This window comes from Pelodiscus sinensis, chromosome 8 (genome assembly GCF_049634645.1).
Source record: "Pelodiscus sinensis isolate JC-2024 chromosome 8, ASM4963464v1, whole genome shotgun sequence".
NCBI classification, from domain to species: Eukaryota; Metazoa; Chordata; order Testudines; family Trionychidae; genus Pelodiscus; species Pelodiscus sinensis.
In genome coordinates this window covers 44,009,479-44,022,785 of record NC_134718.1, presented here as the reverse complement: position 1 = coordinate 44,022,785, position 13,307 = coordinate 44,009,479, and the positions used below count along the sequence as shown (strand labels likewise).

The 13,307-nt window shown below is 52.1% G+C and overlaps 2 long non-coding RNA genes across 3 annotated transcripts in view; one reads left to right on the top strand and one right to left on the bottom strand.

Moving 5' to 3' along the window:
* The window catches only part of LOC112544130 (uncharacterized), a 131,288-nt gene extending 128,944 nt beyond the window's left edge, over positions 1-2,344 (bottom strand). Inside the window, exon 1 of one of the 2 annotated variants that reach the window (XR_012905643.1) lies at positions 2,010-2,344. This is a non-coding gene — a long non-coding RNA (uncharacterized LOC112544130). The remainder of the gene's footprint in view (positions 1-2,009) is intronic. The other variant, XR_003087451.2, reaches the window with a different exon arrangement.
* Positions 2,345-4,034: 1,690 nt separating this feature from the next.
* Positions 4,035-13,307, top strand: part of LOC142830421 (uncharacterized) — a 37,215-nt gene continuing 27,942 nt past the window's right edge. Inside the window, exon 1 of the long non-coding RNA XR_012905642.1 lies at positions 4,035-4,150. This is a non-coding gene — a long non-coding RNA (uncharacterized LOC142830421). The remainder of the gene's footprint in view (positions 4,151-13,307) is intronic.

The following is a 13,307-nucleotide window of genomic DNA, read 5'->3' as shown; positions in this document are numbered from 1 at the left end:
CAGGCAACATGAATTTCTTGTGCAAGAAGCCCTTATGATTAAAATGGCTAATAGAGCTTTCTTGCGCAAGACAGCATCCACACTGCCACTGATGCTCTTGTGCAAAAGCACATGGCAGCATGGACACACTCTTGTGGAAGACTTTTTGCACAAGGACTCTTCTGCAAAAGAGTTCTTGCTCAAGAAGCCGCCAGTGTAGATGTAGCCAGAGTGTTAATGAACACTGGCTAAACTTTGTAACAAGAAGGAAACCTGCTCATTCCTTTAAATAATTTGTTAGCTAACCTTCACCTGTGAAAGTCACAAGTAAATCCCAGATAGCATTTTATTATTCCTTAGTTTTAGTAACTAATATAAGACTTGGATTAAAGGGATGAAAGCCTGACCCTATTGAGTGAACAACAAACTCTTCTTGACATCAGAGCCAGATTTTCAACCCATGCCACCTAAACTCTTTCTACATGGAAAAAAATCATTTAAAAATAGGAGGTTTTAGATACTACTTTGCCTATTTACTTTAAATTCTTTATAATCTCAAAGATGTTGTTTGCTGTCCAGAGTGTAATTCATTCAATTCCTTAACAATCCAAAGACCACAGCAACACTTAAAATATTTGATTCATTATAATGGGTTGAATTCTTTAAAGCTTTTTTAATACACAGAGAACATGAGAAGTCATGCCTCCCCTCCTCATCCCCCGGCCTGTCAGACAGTTATGGAACATGCACAAGCGATGGAAGATTTGAAAGAGCCAAAAGAGCTGTGGATAATAGTGCAAAGAGTCACACATCCCTGCCCCAGACCCAGGCCCCTCCAGTTCCCCCCCATACTAACCCAATGCCCTCCCCAGAGCCAGGCTGCCCCAGACTCCTCCCATTCTAACCCAATGCCTGGGTCTCACAGGAGATGCCACAGCCACGCACTTCTCTCTCCAGGAACTGGGGCACATGCACAAAGCAGGTATGTGGCTCCAAACAAGCCGTAACCCTGAGAAGCGCATTTCTGTGAGCAAAGAGCCAAAGGTTGGCCACCCCTGAATTAGATGACATTTGGATGAATTTGAGACCGTATTAGGAGCACAAACTGATGTGGTAAAAAAAAGCCTGAGAAGGGAGTGAAGGAAGTGGCTAGCTCAGAACATAAGCCAATGGTAGCAGACTATTACAATTGTTTAAGCAATAAAAATATGGGGATTTGTTATTAGAAACTTGAGACAGGAAGAGTTTATAATCTGAAATGGCAGTGAAGGCAATTAACTCTGATACAGGAACTAGCAGTCAGGATAGAAGCATGGGCAGATTGTAGGGATTAAGAGGGGGCAGGAAGAGGAAATAAGAGCAGGGTGATAGGCAATGGCAGAGAGAAGTCTGTATTACGGACACCATTCACCACACCACAGTATTTACTAGAACCAGAAGCCACAGTATTGTCCTTATTCAGAATGGAAAAAACAACTCATACCCTGGTGAATTTAACTGCTGTGTGTATTAAAATGTACAGTTTTGACATGTTGCTCACCTTTCACCTTTAATTTTATCATTTTTTATGTTTTAATTTATAACAGTCTCTTAAAATACCGATTAATCTGAAAATCCTAGATGTAATCTGGGTACAAACAGACCAGGTAGAGGCACTCAGAAGTGTAGTTCTGGCTGGTGACATGCTACTGAGAAATGCAATGCAATGATGCCTTTTTTTTTTTGGAAAAGGCACTTCAGAAGCCTCAGAGGTTCTATGCATACTATAAATCATGAAGTATTTTCAGCAGCAAAATGAAACTAACATTAAAAACATTTACAAAACAACAAATGGTCTGGTAGCACTTTACAATAAGAGGAAAACTGCATGATACTGATTAATTTCATTCAGCATATTTTAATAACTGAAATTTACCTTTACTAAGGAATACTCTTGTGCACTTGCAAATGGGTTTGCTCACCGGAGATGGTACCTTCTTGTAGCTGCTCAGGCAAGGGGTGGGGTAGGGGAGGGGGCAATTAGCCCTTACCTGGTGTCTCCTCTCCCATCCTCTTGCTCTGTGGGACTCAGCATGCATCCTCTTCATGTTTTGGGCCTCCAGCCAGGTGACTAACCAAGAAATGTTCAATTCCACAACTACCACTTCCCCAGCAGTGCTAGGGGAACACAGACCAACACTCCTAGCCACCTATTTTTCCCCCTTAATACATTCTTCCTTCAGGACCAGGATAGCCCCTCTCCCTTGGATTTCCTCCTTTAATTTTAACACCAGGATAGCGACTAGAGACTTACTTCTACTACTAATTTCCTGGCTGTATTTTAGTGTTGCCTGATCCTTCTCAGTTGGGCTCTGTTCCCAATCAGGGGCTGCTTGTCTAGCCTAATTCCTTCAGGTGTGGCCTACAAGTTAATCGGCCCTCATCGCTGCCTCATTAACCCTTTCAAGGCTGGTGTGGGTTAAACTCCCCATTCGAACATTCCAGACATAGAGTACTGCCAATACTACACCCCTGCTTTACCTGGGCTCCACTCCTTCCCCACTGTCTCCCTCTTTTCTCTACCTACCCATTCCAGTCAAATCTCCAAATCTAAATGTAGCAAATGATATTTGGAAAAAACACTCTTCTGAAATTTCTTTCTAAAGAAAATGGAGGATATTTTAATTGCATGTCAGTTTGTGAAGACTGGGCATGCAGAAGGTACCTAATTAAAAGCACTAAATTTGGGAATAAAAATGTCAGTCATAGGCTTTTTATATACCCTGAAGTTTGTCAGAGATGTGTTTCCAAAAGCTTTAGTGTGAGAGAAAGCCAGTTGTCCTGCCAAAAACACCATTAAATATTATGGAATACATGATGCAGCCCTTCTTTTGTTTTACATTTTCTTCATCGGTATTTCTAAGATGATTTTATATTTTAAATATGCTCTTACACCTTCATAAAATAATCATCCAGATTACTACATATTTAAACTCACTGAAACAAAGACATTGTTTTAAATTAATCAGTTGGAGTAGTGTAGTGTGCTCATAACAAAGTTCATTGCTTTTAGAAAAAGGAAACATTAATTTGTGATTTTCATAACAAGAGATGTTTATGAAATTTCACACTACGTTTATGTTAAAAATATGTTTCCAAAGATTTTAGACATAACAAAGGATTTTATATCTTAGTAAGGTACTGATTTTGGTGGAGGATTCTCTTAAAACTAGTTCATCAAATAGAAGAAAGGGAAACTTATTTAACCAGATATCTGGAAGAAAAGTAATGTTGTCCCTTTAAGAGCTCTCTTCAACATGGGGGTGAAGAGAAAGCAGAGGTGGATAAAAAGGACAGCAAGAGTTAGGAAGCAAGTTTTTGTACTATAGTAATTAAAATGAAAATGTGTATTTTAGATAAGGGAGGTGTTTTGAATAATTTATTAAAACCCCATATATCTGAAGAGCCAAGCATTTAAGGCTAAAGCTGAATACTCAGCTTGTGCATCCAAGTATCTATGCACAGATTTTTTTGGAAATGTGATTGTATAATCTTCAGCAACAAACTAATGAATATTTAAAGCAAATTTTAAATTAAGGTCCTGTAGACATAGTAATGCACAATTGTGTTTGTTAGTAAATTCAGGCTCGGCACATTCCTGTTAAATGTTTTCATTACCACTTAATGGTTCTTTCACAGGTTTGATGTTATGCTAATAGTCCTGGCTAGCTGGAAGGCTTTTCACTTTTAAGTTAACAGATCCACTGCGGGGGGAGGTAGACTAGCAAGCAGCAACAGCCTGCTGTGAGAGCCTTCAGGAACAGTCAGAATAGAGATAGGAAGAGGAGAGAGGTTGAGCACCAGGGGTACATCTAGTCTACACGCCTTTTTCTAAAGAGGCTTTTTCGAAATATACTTTAGAAAAAGCCTCTTTTGAAAAAGAGTCTAGATTGCACTAAGCCCGTGGTCACCAACAGGTCGATTGCGAGCTACTGGTCGATCTCGAGGCCTCGACCAGTAGCTCGCGAGGCGTCCTGTTTGCCCCGCCCCCATTTCCCTCCCACCCCCCAGAAGCCCCACTACTTACCTCAAGAGGTAGTGTCGGCTTCAGAAATCCCATGGCTTAGCGCCACTTCCGGCAATGCCAGAAGTGCGCTAGCTGCTCTGCTGGCCCCCTGCACCGCACAGGAGGGTGAGTCAGCCCTGTGGGAGGTGCGCAGAGGGTTTCCGGCGGGCGCGGGAGGTTGGCCCCGGGGCAGGTGTTCGCGTGGGGCTTCCCGGCGCGGGGGGAGGGGGAGTTGGCCCCATGGGCAGGCGCGCACGCGGGGCTTTCCTGCATGGGGGCGGGGGGGGGAGTTGGCTCCGAGGCAGGCATGCGCGGGGCTTCCCTGCATGGGGGGCAGTGCTGGCCGCGGGGCAGGCGTGCGCGCGGCTTCACTGCGCGGTGGGAGGGTTGGCTCCCTGGGCCGGCTCCGCGGGGGGCTTCCCTTCAGGGGAGGGGAGGGCTGCCCCTGGGCAGGCGCGCGCGGGGCTTCCCTGCACAGGGGGGTCGGCCCCGAGGCAGGCGCGCACGCGGGGCTTCCCTGTGCGGGGGGGACGGAGGGGTTGGCCCCAGGGCAGGCGTGCGCTGGTTTCCCTGCCGGGGGGGAGTATGCTGGGAGAAGGGAGATGCAGGGGACTCTCTGCGTCCACTGGCACCCCACTCCCCAGCCCCCTCTCCCGAGTCACAGAATGCTGTCCCCACTCTCCTGTCCCCAGCTACAGAACTCTGTCCCTATTCCTGTCCCCACTCCCCGAACTCCTTCCCCACTGGCACCCTGTCCCCAGCTGCAGAACCCTGTCCCCACTAGCACCCTGTCCTCTGCCCTCCCAGCACCCTGTCCCCTCTCCCCTGCCCCCAGCCACAGTACTCTGTCCCCACAAAATGTATCATTATAAATGCTTCATTTTAGATTTAAATAGCATGAATACAAAACAGACCATTTATTTCATAACTATGAACATGTGATTTTAATTGTATGTATCGCATAATTTAAAAATAAACTGTTGATCAGAGTGTGTAAGTGAGGGCTGGGGATAGCAAGTGATGGACAGGAGGAGAATAGAGAGGGCGGGGCTTCAAGGAATGGGCGGAGCTTCAAGGAAGGGGCGGGGCGGTAGATCTTTGCCTGTTCTGAGATTTAAAAAGTGATCTTGGGTGTAAAAAGGTTGGAGACCACTGCACTAAGCAGATCGAAAAAGTGAGCTGCTTTTTCAAAAAAAGGGCACCTGGAAGCACTTCTGCCAGGGCATGGGGGCAGCCTTTACTTCCGGGTCCTGCAGTGTGCTCTTTGCAGAGACACGTGCTTAAAGAGGCCCCCCTGAACAGCCATTCCTTGGCTCCTGCAGCTGGCTTGCCTACCTCCTGGACCTACACGGACAGCAAAGCTTCTGCAGTGCTTGCTTTGAGTGCCCTGCTTTCTGGGATACCACAGCATTTATTTTCCTCATTGGTTTTCATGCTTTGAATTGTTTTTCTGCCATGGAGCCGGAGCTGCCCCATTGCAGGCGATGGCCCCACTCTGTAGTGCTTCAAGTTCTGCTGCAGCTCCGAGACCTTCATGGTGTTCATGCCAGGTCTGGCTTCTGACCCCAGCCTTCAGCCCCTCGTTTAGGATGCAGCAACACTGTTCTTGCCACCAAACTTGTACCACGAGAAGCAATTTTGTAGGCTGGAGACAAGTTCAGACTGGTGGAACTGGCTCATCATAGAGCAGTGGGATGACCAGGCTTGGCTCCAAAACTTCAGGATATGTAAGGAAACCTTCTAGGAGCTGTGTACCTGGCTTGCCCCTGCCCTGCAACAACAGGACACCAACCTGCGCCCTGCCATCCCCCTGGAGAAGAGGGTGGCTATTGCCCTCTGGAAGCTGGCCACCCCCGACAGCTAGCATTCAGTGGGACACCAGTTTGGCGTGGGAAGATCTACTGTTGGCGCCATGTTGATGAAGGTAAGTCCTTCTGGGGGGACAATCCATGCAGAGTAGGGGGAGTGTAACAGGAAAGGGCGGGGGGGCAATGGAGTGGGAGTGAAGGGGCTCCTGGCCTCACTCTGCCCTACTGCTGGGAGCAGCTGCCTGAGGGGGGGGCTCCTGGGATTTTTTTTGGGGGGGGAGAAAGAGGGGGCACCTCCCAAGGACTCGGGCAACCCCTCTAACTTCCTATTCTGTGTGTTCGTATGTGTCTATTTCTGCAGGTGGTGAGGGCCAGCAACTCGGAGCTGCTGAACAGCATTGTCCCCTTGGAAATCTGGATACCATCATGGCTGGCTTTGCTGGACTGGGATTCCCGAACTGTGGAGGAGCACTCAATGGAACTCACATCGCAATCTGTGCACCGCCCCATCAAGCAGCCCAGTACATCAACAGAAAAGGCTACTTCTCCATGGTGCTGCAGGCCCTGGATGACCACCATGGACAATTCACTGACATTTGTGTGGAGTGGTCAGGCCGGGCACATGATGCTCGGATCTTCAGAAATTCCTACCTTTACCACAGGCTGCAGGCTGGAACATTCTTCCCACAGTAAAACTTTGCTGTTGGGGATGTGGAGATGCCAATCTGCATTGTGGCCAATGTGGCGTACCCCCTGGCTTATGAAGCCGTACACTGGGCATCTGAACGCAAACAGGGAACAATTTAATGCACACCTGACACAGGCTTGCTTGCAGGTCAAATGCTCCTTTGGCCGGCGGAAGGGAAGGTTTAGGTGCCTGCTCACTTGCCTCAACACGGCGGAACGCAATATCCCTGAGGTGGTGGCTGCATGTTGCGTGAGTCACAACCTGGAGGAGAGCAAAGGGGAGGCCTTCCTCCCAGGGTGAGAGACACGGGTTGTCGAGGGGAAGCGGTTCGAGCAGCCCCAGACAGCTGCCATCCGCCAAGCCCATCAGGTGGGGGTCCACATCCGGGAGGCTCTGCATGAGAGATTCTCAGCAGGAGCCCAATGACTCTCTTCAGGCCCTCCCCAATGGGACCTGTTGGCCTGGGCTCCTAGCCCCAAGACCTTTCCTCCCACAACCCATCTCTGCACCAGTCTCCGGACAGTTAACACACACACACACACACACACACACACACACACACACACACACACACACACACACACACACACACTATGTTTTATATCAAAATGTTATGTTTATTATCAAACAATGTGCAAAGAATTAACTTTTTGTAACAAAATAAAACTGCGTGCAAAATGTTTTCAAAAATAAACTTTCTTGTTCAACTAGTCACGTTTTTTTAAAACTGGGGAGGAGGGGGGATGTAAACCTGGAGGAGAGAGGGAGGGCAGGCAGTTTAGGGCTTAGAGTGTCGCCTGGCCCGCAAAAGGGGTCCGTGGCCCTAAATGTGTTCGGGGTTGAGTGGGGCCTGGGACAGTGTGTGGGAGCGGCTGCAGCTGGGTCTGCGATAGCAGGGGATGAAGGGGGGGCAGAGGATGAGGGGGAGGAAGGGAGGCAGGGGCTGAGGGGCAGGAAGGGGGGGGCAGAGGGGGCCAGAGCAGATTGAGCAGGAGGAGTGGCAATAGGGATAGGACCTGGGACACCCAGGGCCTCACTGATACTCCCACACATTGCCATCCACTGCGGGAGGAAATCCTCCAGCAAGCAGTTGTGTCACCGAGTCTCTTCCCGTGCCCTTTCAGCCATGGACTCTTCCATCCATTCAAGGACCTCTGCATGCCTCCGCATGAGGTCATTATAGACCCGCCAGTGCCTGAGGCTTCTGTAGGACCGGGTGGGTGGTGGTACAGGTGTCGCATGTCGCTCTGATCCGGCAGGTCCAGCTGTGGAGGAGAAGAGGGAGAAGTGGTCAGTTTTATGAATGCACATACTGTCCCTGCTTGTGATCAGTGAGTAAGTCCTTAGAACAAGGGATGGGAATGTTCTCACTGCAAACCCACGTCAGGCCTGGCCAGCAGCCCCGGCTTCACAGGGGTCCCAGCGTGACTAGGGCCATGTCCCGTCCTACCCCCCACCATGGCCATACAACCCAGGGAAGTGTCCAGCCACAATGGGTCACAAGATGCAGGACAGGGGCATGTAGCACCTTGGGTCTCCCAGGCCCCCCCCCCCCCCCACACACACACACCACCTACCCATGGCAGCACTGTCTGCAGGAGCGATTGTTGTGTCGCTTGTGCATACATGCCCAAGTGCTAGGTATGATACTTGTGGTCTGTGCTGTCGTGCGTGCGCCCTTGTGACAAGCCTGCTTCCCACAGTTCCTGGCGGGGGGAGGACAGCCCTCCCTGGGGTCAGACATGTGTGGGGCCCTCCCCGAGCTGTGAGCACCTGCCCATGTGTGCCCTGGGAATGAACATGCTTGCACATGCACAGAGAGGTGCAAGCTGTCCAGGAAGAACATGACAAGTCCAGATTGGCCCACATCCCTTGTGTTTCCACCTCCCCCATTCTGTGTGTGTGACCCTGACCGCACTCACCTGATGTTCCCTCACCAGCATCAGAGAATGCCTATAAGGTCTCCTGGGTCTGGGGGACCGGTTCCAGGGTCAGGGTGACCAGACTCTGGTTGGGGACCTCCTCCAACTCTTCATCCTGCAGCTGCTCCTCCGGGTTGTCCTCAGCCCCCTCCTGGCACTGCTGCACCGGTGTCTGCAACCTGGACTGCACAAGAACTGGGGCAGAGAGGGGTTCCTCACCACCCAGGAGTCTGTCCAGCTCCTGGAAATACGCGCAGTGGTGAGGCGCTTCCCCTGAGGTGGAGCTGCGCTCGCGGACCCTGGCATAGGCCTGCCTCCATTGCTTTATCTTGGCCTGCACCTGGTCCAAGGTTCTGGGGCGGTGTCCTTTTTTGGCCAGCCCCTTGGCCATGCGGGTGTAAATGTCTGCATTGCGGTGTCGGGAATGCAGCGTCTGCAGCGGTTCTCCTCTCCCCAAAGTTCTAAAAGTGTCAGGACCTCTGGCCCTGACCAGGCTGGAGCTCGCCTCTTGGTGCCCCCAGAAGCCTTGTGGGATGGCTCCCTGGAAGGTCCTTGGGGACCTCGGGTGTCTTGGGCTTGTGCCATGCTTCTTTAGTAGACAGGCAGGGAGAGCCATATGGTCAGAGGCTTCCTCTGGGTGCCCTCCTGCCACAATGTCTGCCCAGGGTGCCTGTGCCTTTAAGACATAGCTACAGACAGGAACTATAGAGGGTTTTCCTGCAGATGGAGTGTCCACCAGGGTGTTTTACCCTGGAGGTCTGTTTTTTCGACCCCCCCCCTCCCATCCCCATGTCCACACACGCCTTTTTTTGACAGATCTCTGTCGAAAAAGGCGTTATTCCTCATAAAATGAGGTTTACTGCTGTTGACAAAACTGCTGCGTTCTTTCAATTTACTGTTGAAAGAATGTGGCGATAGTCTAGACACGGGTAAAGTTTTTTAGAAAAAAGACACCTTTTTTCGAAAAAACAGCATAGTCTAGACACACCCTAGGACTAAGGGAAGGCATTGCTGCCCCCTTACCTTTTATATCCACCACTCATGCTTTCAGATGCATTTTGATTTTGCTGTGTAACATCATCAGATCATTCTCTTTTCTGATTCTATTGATCACAGCAGAGCCTTCGTTAATAAGACAAACTCCTTTGTTAATCTAACCCTATAATGGGAAGAAAACATTTTCCTGGATATCTACCCCTATGTCCTTTTCACATCTGCACTGCATGGACCTTGGATTGAAATCTGGAAAAATCACTGCCACTGCTATTATTCCTGACACACATTTCATTTACTTAATCCTTTTTTCCTCTTTTGTATAATTTAACTTTATACCCACTTCCTTTTTCTAGGCATTATGCACCAGAATGTTATTTTTCAAACCCATGTTCCTCAGCCTACCCATGTCTTTGTTTCTACTACTATCAGGCATGTCAGACAGCCCTTTATCTTGGTCTGTCAACTGCCAGCAATTCCATTCTCTCTCAGAGGAGATCAGCTTTTTGTGAATTCTAATACTGCCTCTCTCTCTCCTCCAAATCACTCTTGCCACTTTGATTCCATTCCCTTGCCTATTTTCTCCACATATTTTCCTTTATTTTAATGTCTGTCAAACAAGATTTCTATCAGATTATACAAATATACAATTGTGACAGGGCAGGGGCGCCCCGCACTGAGACGACCCACCCGACCGCGTACGCGGTGGTTCTCGAGGGTCAGGCCGGGAGCCCCGAGCGGGGCGCGCCGCGAACAGCCACCCGCGTGGCCCCTGCACGCCCCGCCAACCGCTGTGTCAGCCATTCGGCGGCGACTGCGGCGGCGGCGGCCTTCCGGTTAGAAATGCCGGAGGACCTCAGGGAGGCGGCCAGGCGGATGATGCCATCGCGCTACTCCAGCCGCCGGTGGGAGACGTCACCACGCCACACCGGGTGGGGCTGCGGCGGCGGAGCAGAACCGGGAGATTTAAACACCGCCGTCAGGGAGGGAGTGAAAGAAAGCAGGCCGGGAATGGCCTCCCTCCCCGGGGCCGTTAGGTGGAGGGGCCCGAAGCCGAAGGGGTAAGCCTTGCTCAGCAGGGTGAACCGGAGTGGGGAGAGGAAGCAGCCCAGGGCGGGCGAAGGGTGCCTGCGGGCTGACGAGTTGCGGCTACGGCCCCGTCAGCCGGACCGGACGAAAGTTCCGTCTGAGTCCTTAGGGCCCTGGGCTGGGGTCCATGAGAGGGGGCGGGCCCGGACCCCCCTCTCCCCACCAGGAGGAAACCGCTCAAGACCTGACAGAGCGATTCGAGGCACAGCAGGTCCGGTGGAGGGAACAAATTTTGAATGCCCGGCCCCGGGGCCACCCCGAGGAGACCCCGGTATGGCGGGCCGGAGGGACAAAAACGCGGCAGCTGGCTCCGGCCTGGGTGATGCCGGGAAGGCAACCCCCGCCTAGACAACCTCCACAGTTGGTCCCGAGGGAGGAGGCCCCGAGAGAGGCCGCCCCACCCGAGGGGGCCGGCTCTCGCTGCAGAGAGGAGGGGCAGGTCCAACGGGAGTATCCCTATATGGATTGCCCCCACGCTCAGGCCTTGACCGGAGGCTCCACACAGGAGGGAAGAGCGACGGCCCGGATCACGAAGCAGGTGCGGATCGACGGCCAGCCGGTGGAGGCCCTAATATACTCCGGGTGCAGCCAAACCATCATCCGGGAAGACTTGATAGGGACCCAGGGACCCCGCGGACCCCCGGTGATGGTCCAATGCGTTCACGGCGATGTGCACCCATATGCAACAGCGTGGGCACAGATAGTGGATGGGGCCCATGAGAGTTGGGTCTTTGTGGTGGTAGCCCCGAAGCTGGTTTATCCCGCCCTCCTGGGGCGCGACTGGGAAGGGTTTGGTCACGTGGTGGCCGAGTGGAGCCGGCCGCCACGGGCAAGGAGCACCGAAGGCCTGTTGGGGGAGGACGGAGACCACCCCGCCGAGAACAGAGCAGAGAAATGGGGGCCGAGAACCCCCGGGACGGGGAGGACCCGCCGCTCGACGAACATGACCTCTGGGGCGGCGACTTCCTCCAGCATCAGAGGGAGGATCCTACCTTGCAACATGCCTGGGAGGTGGCCGGCGAGCCCCGAGAAGGAGACACCCCCTGGCAGCAAGGCCCTTTTTTGAGGTATGCCGAGACCGGGTGAACCGGGTGACGCAGGGGGTGGAGGAATATGGGACCCTTAGACAGTTGCTAGTCCCGACGTGGTACCGCCGCCCACTGATGGGGCTGGCCCATGCGAACCCGTGGTCTGGGCACATGGGCTACGAAAAAACCATGCGTAGGATTCTCCAACTGTTTTATTGGCCAGGCGTGTACCGGGAGGTCAAGGATTTCTGTCTATCCTGCCCCGAATGCCAACGGGTGAGCCCGAGGGGGTTCCCAAAGGCACCGCTGGTGCCCCTACCAGTTATAGGCGTCCCCTTTGAGCGGGTGGCCATGGATATAGTCGGCCCCCTAGAAAAGACAACCTGCGGGTGCCAATATATTTTGGTGGTCATGGACTATGCCACTCAGTACCCGGAGGCGATCCCTTTGAGAACGGCGACTGCCCAAGTATTAGCAGCCGAGTTGGTGAAGATCTTTGCCCGAGTGGGTATCCCTAAGGAGATACTCACGGACCAAGGAACAAATTTTATGTCCCGCCTCCTGGCAGAGCTATGCCGGCTATTGCAAATCCGTACCCTACGGATGTCCGCCTACCATCCCCAGATGGACGGGTTGGTCGAGCGTTTTAATAGAACCTTAAGAAGTATGCTAAGGAAATTTGCCGAGAGAGACCCCCGAGCCTGGGACCGGCTGTTACCAGCCCTGATGTTTGCAGTAAGGGAAGTCCCCCAGGCTTCCACCGGGTTCTCGCCCTTCGAGCTCCTTTATGGGAGACACCCCCATGGGATCCTCGACATCGTGAAGGGGGACTGGGAGACCCAGGAGACGAGAGTGAGGGGATCAATACCCTATATCTTAGAACTCCGGCAGAAGTTAAAAACCTTGGGGGATTTTGCCCAACTACACCAACAGGAGGCCCAGGCCCGACAGATCACCCATTACAATGTCGGGGCCCGCTTAAGAACCTTTGAACCCGGAGATCGGGTTTTGCTTCTGTTACCCACACAGGACTCGAAGCTATTGGCGAAGTGGCAAGGACCCTTTGAGGTGGTTCGACGGGTGGGCAACGTCGACTATGAAGTACGCCTGGCTGGGCCACGGAGGGAGATGAGAATTTATCACGTCAACCTCTTAAAAGCCTGATCGGGGACAGCCTCGAGGCCGACGTGGACTTGGGCCCTGAGGGGAGGACCTCCGCCACAGCCCCAAAGCCTAAGGTAGGCCAGGAATTGACCCCTAACCAGGAGAAGGACCTAGAGCAGCTGCTCAGGGCCTACCAAGAAGTGTTGACTGACCGGCCAGGGTGTACAACCCACACCCACCACCATATAGATACGGAACCCAGAAAAACGATAAGAGATCCAATCTGGCCCCTGCCGAGGAAGGTTTGGGGGACAGTACGAGAGGAGATCCAGAAGATGCTCCAGTGGGGAGTGATCGAGGAGTCCCGCAGTGCCTGGCGGAGCCCCATCGTGTTAGTCCCGAAGTCCGCCGGCGCAGTACGATTCTGCATCGACTTTCGGAAGATTAACAGTATCTCCCGGTTCGACGCTTATCCGATGCCGAGGGTCGATGAATTATTGGACCGCTTGGGCTATGCCCGATATTTGTCCACAATAGACCTCAGCAAAGGATATTGGCAAATTCTCCTCACCACGGCGGCGAAAGAGAAAACAGCCTTCTCGACCCCCTTTGGATTGTACCAATTCGTACGCATGCCATTCGGCTTACATG